The sequence below is a fragment of the Mirounga leonina genome, unplaced genomic scaffold (assembly GCF_011800145.1).
Source record: "Mirounga leonina isolate KUSES-001 unplaced genomic scaffold, KU_Mleo_1.0 Mir_234, whole genome shotgun sequence".
In the NCBI taxonomy this organism is placed as follows: Eukaryota; Metazoa; Chordata; class Mammalia; order Carnivora; family Phocidae; genus Mirounga; species Mirounga leonina.
In genome coordinates, this window is record NW_023270620.1 from 1,145,115 (window position 1) to 1,158,852 (window position 13,738).

At 36.4% G+C, this 13,738-nt stretch overlaps 1 long non-coding RNA gene across 2 annotated transcripts in view; it reads left to right on the forward strand.

Annotated features, from left to right (window-relative positions):
* Nucleotides 1-13,669, forward strand: part of LOC118026447 — a 27,752-nt gene extending 14,083 nt beyond the window's left edge. Inside the window, exon 5 of one of the 2 annotated variants that reach the window (XR_004683585.1) lies at nucleotides 13,634-13,669. This is a non-coding gene — a long non-coding RNA (uncharacterized LOC118026447). Of the gene's footprint in view, nucleotides 1-6,948; nucleotides 7,151-13,633 lie in introns of those variants that run through there. The other variant, XR_004683584.1, reaches the window with a different exon arrangement.
* Nucleotides 13,670-13,738: the final 69 nt, after the last annotated feature.

Here is a 13,738-nt window from a genome sequence, read left to right on the forward strand (position 1 = left end):
TGGGGTAAATACCCAGTAGTGCAATTGCTGGGTCATATGGTAGCTCTATTTTCAGCTTTTTGAGGAAACTCCATACGGTTTTCCAGAGTGGCTGCACCAGCTTGCATTCCCACCAACAGTGTAGGAGGGTTCCCCTTTCTCCACATCCCTGCCAACATCTGTCATTTCCTGACTTGTTAATTTTAGCCATTCTGACTGGTGTGAGGTGGTATCTCATTGAGGTTTTGATTTGGATTTCCCTGATGCCGAGCGATGTTGAGCACTTTTTCATGTGTCTGTTGGCCATTTGGGTGTCTTCTTTGGAAAAGTGTCTGTTCATGTCTTCTGCCCATTTCTTGATTGGATCATTTGTTCTTTGGGTGTTGAGTTTGATGAGTTCTTTATAGATTTTGGATACTAGCCCTTTATCTGATATGTCATTTGCAAAAATCTTTTCCCATTCTGTAGGCTGTATTTTGGTTTTGTTGACTTTTTCTTTTGCTGTGCAAAAGCTTTTTATCCTGATGAAGTCCCAATAGTTCATTTTTGCCCTTGCTTCCCTTGCCTTTGGCGATGTTTCTAGGAAGAAGTTGCTGCAGTTGAGGTCAAAGAGGTTGCTGCCTGTGTTCTCCTTTAGGATTTTGATGGACTCCTGTCTCACATTGAGGTCTTTCAACCATTTGGAGTCTATTTTTGTGTGTGGTGTAAGGAAATGGTCCAGTTTCATTCTTCTGCATGTGGCTATCCAATTTTCCCAACACCATTTGTTGAAGAGACATGGTATGATTTAAAGAACAGCATGACTCCTATGTAGTCTACTGCCAGGCTTCTTTCAGAAGTTTGTCCTAAAACAATATTATTAAAAGGTATCTCTGAACATGGTCACTTATAAGTCAAATTTGGCCACTCTTGTAGATTTTCTCTTTTTAACTTGTTTTTATCATTAATTGCTTAGAGTCATTAATTCCTAATTTTTTTCTGGAGAATCATGAATAAACAGGTCCAGATGAGATTAGAATATTGGTTAGACCATGTTGATAGACACATCTCAAAGTCTGCCACCAGAACTCCATTTATATCATCATTACCTGCCACCCAGGATACTTACAATAGCTTCCTATTGGTCTCCCTAGTTCCATGTTTGCTTCCCAACAATCTCTATCAATCTTTATTCATCCACTCTAGCCAGAATATTTTCAAAGCACAAATGTGATTAAATCACCCACGAGTGAGTGTGCATGCACACACATTTTGCGTATAATACCTCAATGAATACCTCTTCTATAAAAATCTAAATTCCTAGCAGAGCCTTCATGGTCTCTCCTCTATCACTACGCAGGAGCTCCTCTGACTGCCTCACTGGACACTAACCATACTTACCATTTTTCTAGTTCTTGAAGAATCCAGTCCCTCCTTGCTACAGTGCCTATGAATATGCTAATCATTCTGCCTGGAATACTCTCAACCTAATTTAATTAACTCAATATCACTAGTTCTGAAATCTTTGGTAAATGGTTGCTTGCTTAGGAAAAACTTCCCTGATTTACTTGCCTATGTCAAATCTCCTTATATGATCTTATGTCTTCAAATAGTGCTCATTCAAGTAATATTTTATCTTTATTTATATAATATTTGATTAATATCATGTTTATATCCTCTAGGCTGTTAAGTTCCATGAGATGAGGAACTGCATCAGCTTTTGTTCATCCTTGCCTCCCTAGTACTTTGCACATAGTAGCTCCTCAGTAAGTGGTTACAGAGTGAATCATAATTACAAACACTAAAAATTAGACTCATTTTACATAGATAATAAAGCCTTTTCCATATTCTTTTAACAACACAAATAATAAAAAGAAACACAATCACTGTTTTCTTAATTATTTCCTGATGATCTTACTTTGACTTTAAATGAAATATTACTTATCCCCACACTCAACCCAGCATGGATTCTAAACATCTATTAAACACTGAAGCATTACTATTTCTCATTGGTCCAGATCATCTTAATAATGCATTATAAGAATAAAAGCACTTTTTCTTTATGTTAATTTACATTTTGGAATACACACACATACACGTGCACATACACACTGGCAGAATATCAATTCATCTTAATCATGAAGACATTTTACTAATAGAATGATCAAGTATTCTCAATGTTTTAATATTTGGTTTTGTTTGTTAGAACATAATAATAAGAAAAAGAAAAAGAAGAATAAGAAAAAGACTCACCATCCTCCCCTAAAGACGCACTGCATAACATCCCCAGGGTCTCTATCCTTTCTTATCTTTATTTCCATTATACTCTTCTTCCTGTAGTCCCTACATTTGTCTTCCGCTTTTCCCTGATTTGGGGAGTTGAATTATAACTGCATTTATTTCAGTTATTTCTTGAACTAAAATGTAAATGCTTAAGACTGATCATTTTTTTCTGTTCACTCCCCCCCCCCCCCCCTGTTTCTCTTTCTTCTCTTCTCACTTTTGTTTTCTAAATAAGCTTTACCCTGCATCTGGTATCTTTTTTGACCCAAGTATTCTTTTGCAGAAAGTTTTTCTTCTTTTGCAAAATTTCCAAGTGGCTGAAGTGTTATTATTACTGTTACTATGAAAACATTTATGTCAATTCCGAATTTTGCTACATCAATTTATTAGAGAATATGGCCTATGTTATTTCTAGTATAAAAATTTGTGGATTTTTTATGCTATATTAGATGAAAGAATTAAAAAGTATAACTATTCAGTGGATAGTTAGAAGGATGGTGTAAACTGCTGAGAATCTATTACATCATCCTTCAATATCATTTAAAGTTCTCTATATTTATTTAATATATTTAGTTGATGATTGATTGATGCAGGGTGATATATTGTTATCATATTCTTGGCAACTGGTTTTATGTTTAAATCTGTTTTATTAAAAAAATTAAAAATAAATCTCTTATTTTACAGATTGCAATATAAGCTATTTAGTAGTTAACATTTTTTTTTAAAGATTTTACTTATTTATTTGACAAAGAGAGAGAAGAGAGCACAAGCAGGGGGAGCAGGAAAAGGAGAAGCAGGCTCCCTGCTGAGCAAAGAGCCTGAAGAGGGACTTGGTCCCAGGACCCTGGGATCATGACCTGAGCTGAAGGCAGATGCTTAACCGACTAAGCGCCCAGGCACCCCAGTAGTTAACATTTTTGAGTCTCTGTTATTTTGAACAGAATACTTTAGCAGAATAAAATTCTTCTGTCTCAGATACATCTCTTTTCCTTTAGTTCTGCTTTATATAATATTGAAATTATCACCTTGATTTATTTTTGTTTGCCTTTATTTCATACATTACTGTTCAACAGTTTATACAGTCTTTCTGTATCATTTAACTATATCTACTGCAAAGTGGGTATTTGGGGGTGGGTAGGCAAAGTCATTTCTGATGTTTTCTTTACTCACTGATTCTCACGAAAAGAGGAATATCTTATAGGAATTGTTAATGTGTGGTAATGTATGGGTCAGCCGCAAGGTCTTTCCTCTTTGGAACATGCTCGCTCGCACAGAGCACATGCTCTGTTCTGCTTTTAGCCGCATTGTAAGTTGGGTAGAAAAGGCACGTCCACTACAAGGCCTATGACCATCCAGCCTGCTTGCTGGTCAAATCTTTCTACTTCAGTGTTTGGAGACTGTTGTTGCTGCATACCTAGGCCACATTCTTCAACCGTCTATCAGAAAAAGGCAGACTTTCTGATTTCTGTTTATCTAACTAATGAGTCTCACTTGAGTCAGTTCACCAATATCGGGAGCACTAATCAAGGAGCTGACAAGGAGCGGGATCTGGCTAGCAGTGTTATACTTGCAGATGGAAGCCAAACGTGTGGCTTTTTAATGCTGTTAGTTTGTGATGGTCTTTATGTTCATGTGAATGGTTTTTATGATTGGGTAGTCAGATTTTAACTAATGTGGCCTTGGCAGGTAATTTTAGGAGTTAGCATACTTCTGTGGGTCATGGCAAAGACCACAAAACACCATCATACTATACCAGATCTTAGGTGCATGTTAAAAATTATAGAAGTATAGCTTGGTCTGGTATTGTAGGCAGGGCTGATGCATGGAATGAATTGCTATAAGAAACCCATTTTTTTTCCACTCAAGACTCTCCTTGAACCAAGCAGAGTTTTAATAATAATTTTTGATGCTTTAGATATTTCTATAGCTAGTTCCACAAAGTTCCATATGCACCGCATAGCACTAATGAACACTCACATTTTTAGGGCCAGCCCTAGTAGAGCAGAACTGGCTGGCTGTCCTCCACTATATCTGTGTTTTCCATTTCTATAGTGAAGTTTTGGCTAAGCACATTGTCACCCAAGTAAGAATACTCTTTCCACATTGCCTTCAAGTCCTCTGTGTCCATGTGGTAGTTCTGGCCAAAAAAAAGGGAGCAAGAAATTATGGGATAAATTTACAGGCCAGGCCCTTTAACAGAAAACAGATGCATATCTTTGATATACCTACAAATGAATAGGAAACAAGGAAAACAAACCAATTAAAAATTGGGCAAAAAAATGTACAGACACTTCACAAAAGACGATATCCAAGGGTCCACAAATCTTATGATCATATTCTCAATCTCAGTAGTCATGAGGGGAATGAAAACTAAAACCACAGTGAAATACCACCAAATAACAAACAGAACGGCTAAAATTTAAAAAGATTCTCAATACCAAGTACTGATGAGAATGTGGACCATCTGGAACTTTCATACACTGCTGTTGTGAGTGTAAAATGGTGGAATCACTTTGGAAAACTTTATGGTATTTTCCAATAAAGGAAACCATATACTACCTAGTGCCCTAGAAAGTCCACTCCTAGGCATATATGGAAGAGAAATGAATGCATAAACTCACAAACAAACAAAAAACAAAAACCTGATAAAAGAATTTTCATAGAAACAATTGTTTATGGTAATAGCTCAAAGCTACAAACAATTCACATGCCAGAAACAGCAGGATAAAGAAATCTATTCATATTAGTATAGTGCTCTATGCTGTGGTGAACATGGACAGGGAGAGCTATGAGCAACAATGATAAATCTTAGAAACATTGATCTTAAGAAGGATTGCACAAAATAATTCATAGACTATATATCATTCATATATAGTTCAGACTCAAGCCCTATTGTTAATGGAAGTATATGTGGTTAACTATAGAGAAAACACAACAATTATCTGAAAATCAAGGTAAGGACTACCCATCTCCCATAGGAAAGGAAAGAGGGATATAAGTTGTAAGAAACCCATGCAGGGATTCTGGTCTGGAGACAACGTTCCAGTTCTTGACCTAAATGATGGTACATGGGTGTTCATTATGTAACTAGTCCTTAAATTCTGTGTCTATTTTATGCACATTCTAATATTTATGCTACATATCACAATTACTAAATGTTACAAATTAGTTTTGGCTGTGAAATTAAACCAAACTGGGCAAGTTCCTTAGTCTCTTGCAGTCTGGGTATTTTAATCTACAAAATGGTGATGAATATGGTCATTTACTAGCATGTTTTAATGATTGAATAAGATGACGTAGTCAGGTCTCGGTGATTTTATCCCTCTTATAAGATGGTAAGTTAGTCTGTTACTATTTCAAAGATGCTGACAGAAGGCCTGAGATTCCTGGGTCAGAAATAGCAGACTTTATTACTCATGGCACAGCAAGTAGCATGAGCATCAGCATGTTTGCGTGAGATATCCTTACCCAGAAGTCCGTTGAGAGAGACATGCTATGGCCCAGATGTTGCTGTGTCCACAGAGCTTTGCATCATAGCTGAGAAGCACCAAGCTTGGGAAATCCACTGATTATTGATAGGATGTAATAAGAAAGCCCACTCTTTGTCCCAGAGGAAAACATCTCATCTTTCAAGGTCACTCACTGCTAACAGAACCCTGAGAAATCACACAGGTAAAGAGTGATCAGGGCTTTGCAGACTTGTCATACCCTATAAGATGTGTAGGGATGCAAGTCACATATGGTGGACTCTCTCCAAACTTGCCTAGTCCCCAGGCAATAGACTCAACACCTTAGGAGAATGACATGGTAATGAGAAAAACACATATATTACTTCAATTATAAATTTAAAAGTACATAATAAATGGTGCTGGAGCAACTGGATATCCATACACGGGGAAAAAATTGAACATTGACTCCTACCTTATACTATATGAAAACAAACAAACAAACAAACAAATGGATCAGAGATATAAATGTGGAAGCTAAAACTATAATGTTCCTAGAAGAAAACAAAAACAAAAAAATCTTCATGATCTTGGTGTAGGCAAATATTTTTAACACTTTAACACAATGCTTAGAACTCTAATTATAAAACTTAAAAATAAAATAACTTTTTATTAAAACTGAAAACTTTTGCTCGTCAAAGATTCCAGTAAGTAATGAAAGGCGAGTCATACATTAGGAAAATAGAGTTGCAGTGCCTATATCCGACAAAGGACTCAAATCCAGAATATATAAAGAACTTCTAAAAATTATTTGTGTAACCCAGAAACTGCTGCATGGTCATTTGCATGGATCTTGTCTTGAGATGTGGTAGACAGAATTCTCATATGATCCCAACATCCCCATGCCCTCGTGAACCTGCCCTCTTTTTAATCCCTGGGACTGGGAATATGGTGGACTCCAGTCTCTCATTACGTTACATTATCTAGCAAAAATGACTTTAAGAAAGGGAGGTTATCCTGGGTGGGTCTGACCTCATAAGGAAGCCCTTCCTTCAAAGTGGCAGAGATTTCCCTGGATACAGAGATTTGAAGCATGAAAGGAATTTAGAGGGAGAGAGATCTTTCATTGATGGCTTTGAAGATAGAGTGTGCCGCACGGCAAGGAATGTGAGCAGCTGCTCAGTTGCTGAGAAATAGCCAGCAAAGACAATTCTGCAACCTCAGGGACTGAATCCTTCGACTCACCTAAATGAATTTGCAGGAAGACCCTGAGATTCAGATGAGAATGGAGCCAGTGACACCTTTCTTTCCACTCTGTGAGAGCCTTAGCCGAGAACCCAACTGTACAGTGAGTACCCAGACCTCTGATCTACAGAATTGTGAGCTAAGAAATCTGTGTTGGCGTATAAACTGCTACCTTTGTGGTAATCTGTTCTGCAGCAATAGAAAACAAATACTACAGATACATACATATGTAAAATTGTGTCAAGCCGGACACTTAAGATTTGGTCATTCTACTATAAATAAATCATATCTCAAAAATATTATAAAATAAAAAGAAAGTTCTAAAACAAGTTTGGGAAGTATTTGTAATGCAGATTAAGAATGTAGCCATGAGAGACGATGGACTCTGAAAAACAAACTGAGGGTTCTAAAGGGGAGGGGGGTGGGAGGATGGGTTAGCCTGGTGATGGGTATTGAGGAGGGCACATTCTGCATGGAGCACTGGGTGTTATGCACAAACAATGAATCATGGAACACTACATCTAAAACTAATGATGTAATGTATGGGGATTAACATAAGAATAAAAAAATTAAATAAAAAAAATTTTAAAAAAAGAATGTAGCCATGAGGCAAGAATAGGGACTTATGTATAAATTGGTCAAATTGTGTCGCTACAGAAGAAATGAATCCTTCTGGTTACCTGCACTGGTACCAGCTTGCCTAGCTGTCTCAGTCAGTGTCAACGTTAAACTGTCAACCTGGCAGTGCCGTGGCCAACCTGCCCGATCCACACGTTTGCCTCTCTGCTTAGAAGGAAATCCCAGAAATGAGGAGTCATGGCTGGGACAATGTGGATACTCATTCTTCTGATGATTCTTCTGTGCAGGAGTGCAACGAATTCAGGCAGCCTGCTTCTGGGCTGTTTTTCTTTCCCTTGCTGTCACCACAGAGGGCTGGGCCCACCGCAAAGCAGAGCATAGAACAGGGAGTCAACATTATTAGCACATAAAAGGCACCCAACAGACAAAGTTTCCTCCCTCTCATTCTTTCTCCAGCCTTCCACTTCTGTGACATATGACATAGCCACTTTCTCCCACGTCACACTTTCCTCAGACAAGTCAACTCTTCCAAAAGCATGCTTTTATTCGCAATATTTTGTGATGTTTTGCTACTTTTTGGCCTCAGGAATAATACATGGAAATGCATGGATTTGTTTACAACACACGATGACATCCTAAATGTTTTGTAGTGTCAGCTAACAATTGAGGGAAAGTTTTAGTGAGCCAGCTTTGAGAGGTGAGCTTCTTCAGGTTAAGGCTGGGAATCTCATGAACACCCTATGGCCCTGCTCACTTTCTTTTGAAATACTGGTTTGTTGTAGCTCAAGCAGTTCTTTAAAGGGGTCTAAATCTCTTACAGCTGCAAAACACTCTCATCATCCACTAGGTCTGCAGGGCTCCCCAGGGAATGGTGTGGCTATGGACAGCCAGCTGTAAGAGCAAACATAAATCTCTTTAGAGACTTATATGCTGTCATATTTTGCTAGGGCTTAGAAAGACTGAATGATTGTAATCATTTATCTCCATTTATCAAAATGCTCCAGCCCAACAAACCCCAAACCATTTTCAGCTGTGAGCCTGCCTTACAACAGCAAACACTTACCATGGAGTATGTTGATAAGCATGTGCTTGAATAAAAGATGCCTTTGGTCATAGGAAATATTTCATTAATTGACTGCCATTAAAACAATCAAAAGCTACTTTGTAACTGATGTTTTAGAATATGTGAATTTATTATGTACACACACAGACACACACATATATAAAATCTCATGAACTTCTTGACCAAGAAGTCACCAGCATTTCTGTTGTAAACCTTATTTTTAGCTATTTGTGTAAGTGTGAAAATCTGTTGTGTTCCATGATGACTTCTTCCTTTTTTATACCTTGACTAAATATAGAAAGAACAACATAGTACTAAATCTTTAAGTTAATATTTAAGATATGGGTATATGATGTTTTATTATATCTCTCTTAATCATTGTAAGAACTGATGCAAATAGATATTTAACTTAAAAAAAAACGAACCTTAAAAATAAATATGTCATTCAGAAGTAGTTAGGGGTTGTTTTGGGCAGATTATCTGTTTATTTTCTGCTATAATTAATGGAACAAGATTTTTACCCAGTAAAAAGCCCTTATTATTCAGAGACAGGGTGGAAGGGGGAACAAGGAGTTTCTTCTTTCTGAGTAATCCCTAGTTTGAACTTGAGAGAAAGGTGCTTGTTGATGAGACTGCCTTGTTTCCTATACCATAGTCCCAGGCTGGGGGAGATGGAGAGGCACCCCACCAACCAGGCCCAACACACCTCCTTCTTTTCAATGTGGCTGAATCAGAGATAAAGAGATTGCCGTTAGTAAGACTCATTTTGTGAAAAACCTCATTGATCTCACTAGGCAGAACCACTCATGTGATTGTTTAAAGGAAATGTAAAAATGGTGTTCTGGGCTCTGGTGAGTATCATGCATAGGTTTAAATAAGGATTGTTCTTATTAAAAGTAGCAAAAAGGTAAAACTTGATGGGAACAGTGGGTATATTGTATTGTGTTCTATGAGCAAATTCAAACATTTTATGTATTCAGAAGTAGATGTAAGATAGAAAAGGACAGACTGGGAACACTTTTATTTTTAAATTTTTTTATGGAAGTAAAAAAGGTAGAAAATAGAAAATCACTCCCCAAAAGCATAGACATTCATGGCTGATGAAGAATAGATGTACTGGACGAAACAGACATCAAGAGATAAGAAGAGTTAGGAACAGATGTGCTTCGTGGAAGGATGCAGCCCTTGCTTGACTAATCCCCACGATAAAGTAGATTAATAGAGTGCTTGTGGCCAGGTCACAGGAAGGCCATCTGATGACCAGAAAGTTGCCTGTGAGTGCTTTCATTGCCAAGTTACCCTGAAGCACCAAATCAGGATGGGGTTCTATAGTACATTTTAGAAAAAGTTTGACTCAGTTCTATTCATAGAACTCAGGGTGAGTTCTTTTCAAAGCATCTTGAAATAAAACCAGAGTTAGATTTTTTTAAAGAGTTAAATATTTGGGATCAAACAAGTACTGGGTTATTACTAAATTTTCTAATATTGCACTTAAATAGGACATGTTTTCCAATGCAATTACAAAATGTGGGCAAAATTAGCTAACATGGATATTTAAATGCTTGAACATATAGTTTTATTTTTTTCAGAAAAAAAGAAGCCCACCTGAAAACCTACTTTTCCTACTTCTATAGTACACCATGCATAGAGAAAATCTAATAGGTCTGTCTAGAAGCTAAATCAAATTAAAATATCTAAAATTATAGGGCCTTTGCCCTATAGACCTGTCTGGGTAGAAGTTTATGATAGGAAATAAATATACTCATTATTGCAAGTTTTTATAACCCAAACATATATCACCATTCATAACGTGGATGAAAGATCATGTGCTCTGGAGTCAGGCATAAAGCTGACTCCCAGGTTTGCCTTTTATTACCTGTGTAAATTAGCACAATCTACTTAAAAATCTTTGCACCTTGATTTCTCATATTCTACAGATGTTGTGAGGATTAGTGATATTGCATTTCAAGTAATTATCACAGTGATCAATAAAAATAATAGTGTACGAAACTAGTATGTTCGTTTTCCAAGAATCTATGTCAATTTAGATATAACAATTCACAAAACATTCATTCATTCATTCATACACTTAACACACATTTGGATTATCTCTAGGTTTGGGAATAAATAATGGTAATAGGACATGAACCTTGACTTCTTGATATTCAAGTTCATCAAAGTTCTTGATAAAGTATGTAGACTTTAAAAACAAATTTGTGAGTTCTTCCAATGAAAAAGTTACTTTCTTTTTTACATTTTGTTTTTCTAGAGTAGGTATTTGCTAAAGGGGTCAAATATGAGGTTACTTTGGCCAAGGTTAGAACTTTTCTTTAAATTCTTGCTAATCCAACATAAGCAAAATCTGGACATGCTAATTATGTTTTAGAAATCAAATGAGGAGTGCGCCTGGGTGGCTCAGTCATTGGGCATCTGCCTTCGGCTCAGGTCATGATCCCGGGGTCCTGGATCGAGCCCAGCATTGGGCTCCCTGCTCCGCGGGAAGCCTGCTTCTCCCTCTCCTGCTCCCCCTGCTTGTGTTCCCTCTCTCTCTGTCTCTCTCTCTGTCAAATAAATACATAAAATATTAAAAAAAAAAGAAATTAAATGAGGATTATAGAGCCTCCCCTACTCTAAATTCTCTGTGTTGAAGTAGGAAGAACATGGATTAATTAATATAAAAATGAGAAAGGGTTCATTGAGATGACAAAAATGAAAAAACAAGTATGATATATCCAGTGCTATGGAGGGTGTGATAGCACATACATGATCTTGTTTAGTAATTTCTGTGCACATCTAAATTTGAGATCCACTGTGGTTGGCAAAGGAAAATAAAGAAAACAAAGGAAGAATTTTCTGGGTACTGAACTAATTTGCTTTTTTTTAATTTAATATAATTTTATTATGTTATGTTAATCACCATACAATACATGATTAGTTTTTGATGTAGTGATCCACGATTCATTATTTTCATATAACACCCAGTGCTCCATGCTGAACTAATTTGCTTTTAAGATAACTACTAAATCCCCAAGTGAAAAGAGGATAGATGGAAAGTTCTAAAAATTTTGTTTTTTTAATTTTACTGTCTAATCTTAATATTACTGTACACTTAAAAGTAGTATAGTCACAGTTTAAGGAGGTAAGTAAGACTCTAAAGTCAGCTATAATATATAAATGTGTGAAAAAAGGTCTTCAAAGCAAAACATCATATTGTCCCTCCTTCTTTCTAAAGCTAATCCCACTCCTGTACCTTGAAGTCTTCCCAGCTGGGTTCCTTACATTATTGATTTTCCTTTCTCTTCTTGACATTAATTTGTTCCTTTCCAAAGGAAAGGATTGTTACATAAATATTAGCTTATTCAAATATTTTTATTTAAAGTCAATATATAAATAATCAAGAACCTGTATAACTCTCCAGATACTGCCCTTTCTCTCCTCTATCCCCAATCAAATTTCTTCTATTCGTGTCTCTATGCTTTCTTTCACTCACTTCAGGACAATATCAGTGGGACTTTCACTCTTATCACTCCTGATGTGCTATTCAACAAAGTCATCGGTGACATTCATGGCGACAAATTCAACATTCATTTTCTGTGATCACCGTTTCACCCTTCTACAGTCGTTATTATTCCCACTTAGAATGCTTTTCTTGTTTGGCTTCTCCCCATCTCTTTCTCCATCTTCTTTGCCACTTATTGTCCTCTACTCAATCATTAAATTTTGGATGTCCTCAAACTCAGCCCAAGATTCTCTTCATGTGTCCCTTTATATCTGGTCCTTGAGCTATCTCATCGACTCCAAGAACTTCAGTCACTTTGTCTACACTTAACCCTTCCACACAAATATATTTCTAGTCCAGTCCTCTCGCCTAAGCCCCAGACTCTTCCATACAATTATTAAATGGTAGACTCTGTCGTATATTCCATATCTGAGTCATTGGTTTAGTATCCATTTAATTCCATAATCCAAAATCCCAGTCATCTTCCTTGATACCTCGCTCTTCTTCACCTCCTGTATCCAATCTTTCATCATGTTTTGCCTATCTGCTTTCTAAATGTGGATCAAATACAATCACTATGAGTTGGCGTCCACATATTCCACTCCAAACTCTCTCCAAAGCAATCTGCGTTACTGCCAGACCAAACCTTTTGAAATACCATACTGATATTTTGCATGCCCCAAACCCTCAGCTTCAAATTCATAATGAACCTAAATATTGATCACTTTTGAAACTAAAAAGGGATGGGAAAAGAAAATAGTATTAACAATGAAAGAATTAAACAAAGAAGAACATGACCTTTGGACTTGGGGATAACCATCCTTAAAATAGTTATAGCTTCAAACTTATCATCTATAAACAGAAATTAATGATAGCTACATAACAGAACTTTTGAAAATGCTAAATAAATCAGGTATAAAGTGTTAAGTTCTTTACCAAATAAACGCTTAATAAACACTAGTTCCTTTCCTTTTTGAGAAGTAGAAAGGCAACGTTGTTTCTGAACAAGAAAATAATGCTGGAATAATCAATCAGTTACTTGAGGGGACAAATATTTTTAAGGTGAGGTGATAAACAGAATGAAGTGTTAATAGTGAGGTCCGCTGAGATGAATACTCAAACTGGCCTTAAATTTTTTTAAAAATTATGAAAATGATCTTGTTCAGACTAAGAAAACACATGCTCCAAATTATCAGTTCCTAAGTGCCAAATTGAAAGAAATATATATAAAGTGGTGTGAATGAGTCAAGAGTTTCCTGGTGATTTCCAATTAAATTGTGTATGTGCAAGAATATTTCACACCACATGGAAAGGATGATGGGCTTGAACATTCAGCTAAGATCAAATGAAGACATTAAAACTTAGAACAGGAGTGAAATGTATGAGTTAAAACCAACCAAATGATGGAAGTATAAGTGTTGATATTCACAACAAAACAAAAACCATCCTGCTCTTCATAGAGCGCTTTTATCTGTACTTGAAATACTTTATACAGTTCTTTCTATGTTGACAACACTGAGCTTCAAAACACTTAGAATGTAAATCAATTTAACCTTTCAGGCAGTAAACTTAACAAATATGTATGAAAAACCAAAGAAAGAAAAAGAAAGAAAGAAAAAAAGAAAGAAAGAAAGAAAGAAAGAAAGAAAGAAAGAAAGAAAGAAA